A 10,392-nucleotide genomic window follows, 5' to 3' on the forward strand; every position below is an offset into this window, starting at 1 on the left:
TCCCCATTCAGCCAATGAGGACCATTACTTCTTATACATTGTCCTGGGGTTATCTTCTTCCTTCATAGCCTCTTTAGAGCTCTGAACTGTCCCTGTAGAACCACTGAGTAACCAGTACATCTCTTCCTTCATAGCCCCTTCTCATCCATTGTTCTGGGGAAATCCCTTCTTTCCTCCTCCCTCTAGAGCTGCGCATTGTCCTCATACAACCAATGAGGACTATTGCTTCTTATATATCGCCCTGGGGTCATCTCTTCTTTCTTCTTCCCTATAGAGTTCCGCACTGTCCTCATGCAACCAATGTGGACCATTACTTATACGTTGTCCTGGGGTCATCTTCTTTCATAGCCTCTTTAGAGCTCTGCATTGTCCCTGTAGAACCACTGAGTACCAGTACGTCTCTTCCTTCGTAGCCCCTTCTCATCCTTTGTTCTGGGGGTGAGCTCTTCTTTCATCCTCCCTATAGAGCTCCGCACTGTCCTCTTGCAACCAATGAGGACTATTGCTTCTTGTACATTGCCCTGGGGTCATCGCTTCCTTCATCTTCCCTATAGAGCTCCGCACTGTCCTCATGCAACCAATGAGTACCATCACTTCTCATCCATTATCATGGGGTCATCGCTTCCTTCATCTTCCCTATAGAGCTCCGCACTGTCCTCATGCAACCAATGAGTACCATCACTTCTCATCCATTATCCTGGGGTCATCGCTTCCTTCATCTTCCCTATAGAGCTCCGCACTGTCCTCATGCAACCAATGAGTATCATTACTTCTCTTCCATTATCATGGGGTCATCGCTACCTTCATTCCTACTACAGAGTTCTGCACTGCCCCTGTACAACCAATGAGTACCATTATTTTTCATTCATTGTTCTTGCGTCATCACTTCTTTCCTCCTACCTTTAGGGCTCTGCACTGTCCTAATACAACCAATGATGACTATTGCTTCTCATACATCACCCTGGGTTCATCTCTTCCTTCACCTTCCCTATGAAGCTCTGCACTGTCCCCATACAAACAATGAGTACCATTACTTCTCATCCATTGTTCTGGGGTCATCTCATCATTCATCCTCCCTATAGAGCTCTGCACTGTCCCCGTACAAACAATGAGTACCATTAGTTATCATCCATTGTTCTGGGGTCATGTCTTCCTTCATCTTCCCTATAGAGCTCTGCACTGTCCCCGTACAAACAATGAGTACCATTACTTCTCATCCATTGTTCTGGGGTCATCTCATCATTCATCCTCCCTATAGAGCTCTGCACTGTCCCCGTACAAACAATGAGTACCATTACTTCTCATCCATTGTTCTGGGGTCATCTCATCATTCATCCTCCCTATAGAGCTCTGCACTGTCCCCATACAACCACTGAGTACCATTACTTCTCATCCATTATCCTGGGGTCATCTCCTAATTCATCTTCCCTTTAGAGCTCTACACTGTCTCCATATAGCCCTGAGTATCATTACGTCCTGTACAACGCCCTGGGGTCATTCTTCCTTCATCCTCTTTATATATCCTCATACTTCTTCTGGATAGGCCCTAAGGAAGAAGTCTGGGAGCACCAAGAACCACTCCACTGGCAAGTGGAGTAAAATCGAGGAGCCTCTTGAGGACGTTAGAGCAGAAAGAAGCTTGGATCTGCCCATCCCAATTGGTTGTGGTCTCGACCCATCCTACGTCTCCTGGATAAGGCAATTGGATAGGCAAGGAACAATAAGGGCTGCTTACTGGTTGGTGGAGTGCAATTGAGGACATCAGAGCAGAAAGAAGATGGGATCTGCCCCTCCTGAATGGTTGTGGTCAAGACCCATCATACTTCCAGATGGGCCCATAGAAGGATGTCAAAGAGCACCAAGGACCACGCCGCTGACTGGTGGAGTGAAAGTGTAGAGCTTCTTGAAGACATCAGAGCAGAAAGAAGCTGAGATTTGCCTCTCCTGACTGAATGTGGTAACGGCCCATCCTACTTCTCCTGGATAGGCCCTTAGAATAGACTAGGAGCACCAAGGACCACCCTGCTGGCCAGTGAAGTGAAATCAAGGAGTGTCTTGAGGACATCAGAGCAGAAAGAAGCTGAGATCTGCTTCTCCTGACTGAATGTGGTCACGGTCCATCCTACTTCTCCTGGATAGCCCCATCAGATAGGTGGGGAGCACCAAAGACCACTCGTTAGCTGGTGGACTGAAATTCAGGAGCCTCTTGAGCAATTATTTTCATGTTTCACACACGTAACAACAGTATTTTTGGCTATAAAATGACTTAAAAACTGGCAGAACATTCTATACTTCCTGAATAGAGCGGCCCTGTAGAATAAAATGGCGGCAGTTGTAACACAATATACAGTTGCAAGAAAAAGTATGTGAACCCCTTGGGATTACGTGGAGTTTTGCATGAATTGGGCATAAAATGTGCTCTGAATGTCATCTAAGTCACAACAATAGAAGAACACAGTCTGCTGAACATAATACTACACAAACATTAGATGTTGCCATGGTTTAATTGCACATAACATGTAAACATTCACAGTGCAGGGAGGAAAAAGTATGTGAGGCCCTAGCTTAATGACTTCTCCCAGAGCTAATTGGAGCCAGGAGTGAGCCAACCTTGACTCCAATCAGTGTGATGATATTGGATGTGTTGCTGACAGCTGTCCTGCCCTTAAACACACACCTGTTTTGGGTTTACTGGTTTCAAGAAGCACTGTCTGATGTGAACCATGCCTCACAGAAAAGAGCTCTCAGAAGACCTACCATCAAGAATTGGTGACTTGCATGAAGCTGGAAAGGGTTACAAAAGTATCTCCTTCAGCCTTGATGTTCACGTGTCCACGGTAAGACAGACTGTCTACAAATGGAAAAAGTTTAGCACTGTTGCTACTCTCCCTAGGCGTGGTCGTCCTGTAAAAATGACTGCAAGAGCACAGCGCAGAATGCTGCATGAGGTAAAGAAGAATCCCAGAGTGTCAGCTAAAGACCTACAGAAATCTCTGGCACATGCTAACATTTTTGTTGACACATCTACAATAAGGAAAACATTAAACAAGAATGGAGTACATGGGAGGACACCACGGAGGAAGCCATTGCTGTCCAAAAAGAAGATTGCAGCACGTTTGAAGTTTGCAAAAGAGCACCTGGATGTTCCACAGCACTACTGGCAAAATATACTGTGGACAGATGACACCAAGATTGAGTTGTTTGGGAAGAACACGCAACACTATGTGTGGAGAAAAAAAGGCACAGCACACCAACATCAAAACCTCATCCCCACTGTGAAACATGGCGGAGGGAGCATCATGGTTTGGGGCTGCTTTGCTGCCTCAGGGCCTGGACGGATTGTTGTCATTGATGGGAAAATGAATTCCAGAGTTTATCAAGACATTTTGCAGGAAAACGTGCGACCATCTGTCCGCCAACTGAAGCTCCGCAGAGGATGGGTGATGCAACAGGACAATGACCCAAAGCATACAAGTCATTCAACAAAACAATGGCTGCAACAGCACAGAATACGCCTTCTGGAGTGGCCCAGTCAGAGTCCTGACCTCAACCCGATTGAAATGCTGTGGCATGACCTTAAGAGAGCGATTCACACCAGACATCCCAAGAATATTGCTACACTGAAACAGTTTTGTGAAGAGGAGTGGTCCAAAATGACTCCAGATCGTTGTGCAGGTCTGATCTGCAACTACAGGAAACGTTTGGTTGAGGTTATTGCTGCCAAAGGAGGGTCAACCAGTTATTAAGTCCAAAGGTTCACATACTTTTTCCTCCCTGCACTGTGAATGTTTACATGTTATGTGCAATTAAACCATGGCAACATCTAATGTTTGTGTAGTATTATGTTCAGCAGACTGTGTTCTTCTATTGTTGTGACTTAGATGACGTTCAGAGCACATTTTATGCCCAATTCATGCAAAACTCCACGCAATCCCAAGGGGTTCACATACTTTTTCTTGCAACTGTATACTGTATTTACAGGAAGAACTACACGATAAACTTTACTGAGATGAGCTCACCGGTGCGTTCCTTCTTTTTAAGAATGTTCCAAACAGTTGTTTTGGCCACGCCTAATGTTTTTGCTATCTCTCTGATGGGTTTGTTTTGTTTTTTCAGCCTAATGATGGCTTCACTGATAATGACAGCTCTTTGGATCTCATCTTGAGAGTTGACAGCAACAGATTCCAAATACAAATAGCACACTTGAAATGAACTCTGGACCTTATAGCGGCTCATTGTAATTGGGATAATGAGGGAATAACACACACCTGGCCATGGAACAGCTGAGAAGCCAATTGTCCCATTACTTTTGGTCCCTTAACAAGTGGGAGGCACATATGCAAACTGTTGTAATACCTACACCGTTCACCTGATTTGGATGTAAATACCCTCAAATTAAAGCTGACAGTCTGCAGTTAAAGCACATCTTGTTCATTTCATTTCAAATCCATTGTGGTGGTGTATAGAGCCAAAAATGTTAGAATTGTGTCCATGTCCCAATATTTATGGACCTGACTGTAGATTGCAGATGTCAAGAATATGTATCATACAGAATGCAGGTGTCAGGAGTATGTATCATACAGAATGCAGGTGTCAGGAGTATGTATCATACAGAATGCAGGTGTCAGGAGTATGTATCATACAGAATGCAGGTGTCAGGAGTATGTATCATACAGAATGCAGATGTCAGGAGTATGTATCATATAGATTGCAGGTGTCAGGAGTATGTATCGTACAGAATGCAGGTGTCAGGAGTATGTATCGTACAGAATGCAGGTGTCAGGAGTATGTATCATATAGATTGCAGGTGTCAGGGGTATGTATCATATAGATTGCAGGTGTCAGGAGTATGTATCATACAGAATGCAAATGTCAGCAATACGTATTGTACAGAGTGCAGGTGTCAGGAGTATGTATCATACAGAATGCAAATGTCAGCAATACGTATTGTACAGAGTGCAGGTGTCAGGAGTATGTATCATACAGAATGCAGGTGTCAGGAGTATGTATCGTACAGAATGCAGGTGTCAGGAGTATGTATCATACAGAATGCAGGTGTCAGGAGTATGTATCATACAGAATGAAAATGTCAGCAATACGTATTGTACAGAATGCAGGTGTCAGGAGTATGTATCGCACAGAGTGTAGGTGTCAGGAGTATGTATCGTACAGAGTGCAGGTGTCAGGAGTATGTATCGTACAGAGTGTAGGTGTCAGGAGTATGTATCGTACAGAGTGTAGGTGTCAGGAGTATGTATCGTACAGAGTGTAGGTGTCAGGAGTATGTATCGTACAGAGTGCAGGTGTCAGGAGTATGTATCGTACAGAGTGCAGGTGTCAGGAGTATGTATCGTACAGAGTGCAGGTGTCAGGAGTATGTATCGTACAGAGTGTAGGTGTCAGGAGTATGTATCGTACAGAGTGTAGGTGTCAGGAGTATGTATCGTACAGAGTGCAGGTGTCAGGAGTATGTATCGTACAGAGTGCAGGTGTCAGGAGTATGTATCGTACAGAGTGCAGGTGTCAGGAGTATGTATCGTACAGAGTGTAGGTGTCAGGAGTATGTATCGTACAGAGTGTAGGTGTCAGGAGTATGTATCGTACAGAGTGCAGGTGTCAGGAGTATGTATCGTACAGAGTGCAGGTGTCAGGAGTATGTATCGTACAGAGTGCAGGTGTCAGGAGTATGTATCGTACAGAGTGCAGGTGTCAGGAGTATGTAGCGTACAGAGTGCAGACATCAGGAGTATGTATCGTACAGAGTGTAGGTGTCAGGAGTATGTATCGTACAGAGTGCAGGTGTCAGGAGTATGTACCATACAAAATGAAGGTTCAGGTGTATGTAACATACAGAGTTCAGGGGTCAGGAGTGACTGTCGGGAGCCGAGTCAATTGCTCCTGAAAGTAAAAACAAATAAAAAGCCTTCTCTCTGACCTGGGCCCTCCTGAACTAGTGGGGCCCAGGGACCCTTACTACAACTGCTAGGAGCCATGACCCACAGTAATACTCCACCTGAGCCCCCGGGAAAATACCACTTCCCCTCTATGCTCTCGGGGAGGGCCAGCTCTAACCCCCCCCCCCCCCCCAAATCAGCAGCCCAGAGCAGAGCACACCCTCCCAATGATGTGGCAAGAGTGACAAATCACTTCGATGAACCGCCAGCAATTGAATTGCTAGTTACGAATCACCGCCAATCGTTGGCTTTAGCGATTTGTAGCAGCGACTGATCGCCCGTCTGAAGACTTTTGATTCTCTGGAACATTTTTCCGGTGAGGTGTACCACATCGCCCCCTGATGGCTCTCTTGGTTATGGCGGATTATTGTGACGTCACTTCTTTGAGTCGGATTGCAGAACGCAGAGCTGACGTGTGCTCCACATTCCCCCGCCATGAACTGAAACACACATTAATACAGATAAAGAGAACCCGTCACGAGGGAAACTTCAAAATCCACATGCCTGCTGAGAAAAGGGTTTGCATTGCAGACTTTCTTCACCTGAAAATGCGTGTTTCCTGGCTGTCACGCTGTTACTCCGGATTCATTGCTAGATCTGTGACCCAGAAGGAGCTACTGATAAGGAATCCCCGCTTTTCTCTGACATTCGCTGGCTGCATTCTTGCTCTGGGGGGGCGGGGTCATTTAGGGATTTTGAAGACAGGCGTGGCCAGGTAACTAGCATTTTCAGAGGGAGGCTGGGAATGGCAGCCATCGTGACGGGTGCAGGTCTCTGTGACAGATGTTTGTAAAGGTGGAAGTCCCAGATCCTGGAATTGGACTTCCCTTGCTGATCATTAAAGCTGAACTCCCGGTAATACATGGGGGAGGGAGGGGCAGCACTTGGGACCAATCAGGTGTGTTGTATGTAGAGAAGCTGACGAGGAGCCTGCTGATAGGAGAAGAGAGCAAAGTGAGCAGAAGGAGGAGCTCATCCGTCTGCTGCTGCTGCTTCACTGGCTAGGTGAGGTGCATCAACCTACCTTTGTTAAACTGAGGCTGGCTGTGCAGAGCTGTGTCAATGTCAGGACTGGATGGATGGCAATACAATTGCGTTGACAGGTAAAAAGGCTCCCATACATGAAGTTCGATTTCAGCTGCTTGTCCAGAGTTCCTCCCACACAGATAATGGCGCTGTGTGCCGAGAGCCCCGGGGAGCAGCTGGCAGGGGCACAGTGCATTCACAGAACGCACACCCGAGGAGGGATGCTGGGATCTCCGCCATCCCCGGGGCCCGTCCCGACAAGTCCCATCTCGCTGCATTCCACACTGTGTGCAATAAAGATCTGTGAGCCTCCACACCGAGCGCCGTCCATGCAGAATACACGCAGTGCGGGGTACTGCCCCATCCATGTGCATTACAGTGCAGCCTTCATAGCACCCCAACGCACATCGACTGGACGCTTACAAACACGCCGCGACGCTCTGCGCATTGCCCTGTGCCGAGCAAAATCTTGGACCTTTTTTCTTTTTCATGCATCGGGGGTGCATCCACGGCCCATCCCGTTTGAGCTGCTTAATACAGTGCACCTTGACAGACGAGAACGTTGCGCCACGACGCACTGCGTCATGGTGCAAATTGGTCCACGGTGCTTTGCAGAGCTCTGGCAGCTTGTGCGGAAGGAATGGGATGTGTAATGCAATGCATGATACCGCATGATAAACGTGGGGGTGTTGTGGCAATGCAGCGGAGTGAATGGGTTGCTTATTACAATGCACTTTGATAAAGGAGAACGTTGCGCCACAACGCACTGCATCATGGTGCAAATTGGTCCACGGTGCTTTGCAGAGCTCTGGCAGCTTGTGCGGAATGAATGGGATGTGTAATGCAATGCATGATACCGCATGATAAACGTGGGGGTGTTACGGCAATGCAGCGGAGTGAATGGGTTGCTTATTACAATGGACTTTTGATGGATGAGAACGTTGCGCCACAACGCACTGCGTCATGGTGCGAATAGATCCACGGTGCTTTGCAGAGCTCCGGCAGCTTGTGCGGAATGAATGGGCGCATAACGCAATGTAAGATACCGCACGATAAACATACACATGTTACGGCACTTCACAGGGCAAGAGCCAATAAGGGGACACCAGGGGTGATTGGCCAAAGGTTGGAGTCCAGCCAGCATCCATACCTCAATAAATTGAATAGAATGATAAAATAAGTTGGCAATTCATAGAGAGGTTCTCTTCCCAGTGACAACGGGCACTGTGTCCAATTATAGGAAGTACAGACCCAATGGATTCCACTACATGGGTGACAACGCGTACTGTGTCCAATCATAGGAAGTATGGACATAATGGTTCCACTACATGGGTGACAACGGGTATTGTGTCCAATCATAGGAAGTATGGACCCAATGGTTTCCATTACATGGGTGACAAAGGATAATGTGTCCAGTCATAGGATGTACAGACCCAATGGATTCACTACATGGGTGACAACGGGTATGGTAAACAATCATAGGAAGTATGGACCCAATGGTTTCACTACATGAGTGACAACGGGTACTGTGTCCAGTCATAGGAAGTATGGACCCAATGAATTCACTACATGGGTGACAACAGGTACTGTGTCCAGTCATAGGAAGTATGAACCCAATGGTTTCCACTACATGGGTGACAACGGGTACTGTGTCCAGTCATAGGAAGTATAGACCCAATGGTTTCCACTACATGGGTGACAACGGGTACTGTGTCCAATCATAGGAAGTATGGACCCAATGCTTTCACTACAAGGGTGACAATGGGCATGATATCCAATCATAGGAAGTACAGACCCAATGGTTTCCACTACATGGGTGACAACGGATACTGTGTCCAGTCATAGGAAGTACAGACCCAATGGTTTCCACTACATGGGTGACAACGGATACTGTGTCCAGTCATAGGAAGTATGGACCCAATGATTTCACTACATGGGTGACAACGGGTACTGTGTCCAGTCATAGGAAGTATGGACCCAATGGTTTCCACTACATGGGTGACAACGGGTACTGTGTCCAGTCATAGGAAGTATGGACCCAATGGTTTCCACTACATGGGTGACAACGGGTACTGTGTCCAGTCAAAGGAAGTATGGAGCTAATGGTTTCCACTACATGGGTGACAACGGGTACTGTGTCCAGTCATAGGAAGTATGGACCCAATGGTTTCCACTACATGGGTGACAACGGGTACTGTGTCCAGTCATAGGAAGTATGGACCCAATGGTTTCCACTACATGGGTGACAACGGGTACTGTGTCCAGTCATAGGAAGTATGGACCCAATGGTTTCCACTACATGGGTGACAACGGGTACTGTGTCCAGTCACAGGAAGTATGGACCCAATGGTTTCCACTACATGGGTGACAACGGGTACTGTGTCCAGTCATAGGAAGTATGGACCCAATGGTTTCCACTACATGGGTGACAACGGGTACTGTGTCCAGTCAAAGGAAGTATGGAGCTAATGGTTTCCACTACATGGGTGACAACGGGTACTGTGTCCAGTCATAGGAAGTATGGACCCAATGAATTCACTACATGGGTGACAACAGGTACTGTGTCCAGTCATAGGAAGTATGGACCCAATGGTTTCCACTACAAGGGTGACAACGGGTACTGTGTCCAGTCATAGGAAGTATGGACCCAATGGTTTCCACTACATGGGTGACAACGGGTACTGTGTCCAGTCATAGCAAGTATGGACCCAATGGTTTCCACTACATGGGTGACAACGGGTACTGTGTCCAGTCATAGGAAGTATGGACCCAATGGTTTCCACTACATGGGTTACAACGGGTACTGTGTCCAGTCAAAGGAAGTATGGAGCTAATGGTTTCCACTACATGGGTGCCAACGGGTACGGCGTCTCCTCCCAAGAAGTATTGATCCAATGGTGGTCATTACATGGGTGACAACGGGTACGGCGTCTGCTCCCAAGAAGTATGGACCCAATGGTTGTCATTACATGGGTGACAACGGGTACGGCGTCTCCTCCCAAGAAGTATGGATCCAATGGATGTCATTACATGGGTGCCAATGGGTACGGCGTCTCCTCCCAAGAAGTATTGATCCAATGGTGGTCATTACATGGGTGACAACGGGTACGGCGTCTGCTCCCAAGAAGTATGGATCCAATGGTGGTCATTACATGGGTGACAACGGGTACGGCGTCTCCTCCCAAGAAGTATGGATCCAATGGTTGTCATTACATGGGTGCCAACGGGTACGGCGTCTCCTCCCAAGAAGTATTGATCCAATGGTGGTCATTACATGGGTGACAACGGGTACGGCGTCTCCTCCCAAGAAGTATTGATCCAATGGATGTCATTACATGGGTGACAACGGGTACGGCGTCTGCTCCCAAGAAGTATGGATCCAATGGTGGTCATTACATGGGTTACAACGGGT

This window comes from Staurois parvus, unplaced genomic scaffold (assembly GCF_062004578.1).
Source record: "Staurois parvus isolate SC_StPar_1 unplaced genomic scaffold, SC_StPar_1.0 ptg001312l, whole genome shotgun sequence".
NCBI classification, from domain to species: domain Eukaryota; kingdom Metazoa; phylum Chordata; class Amphibia; order Anura; family Ranidae; genus Staurois; species Staurois parvus.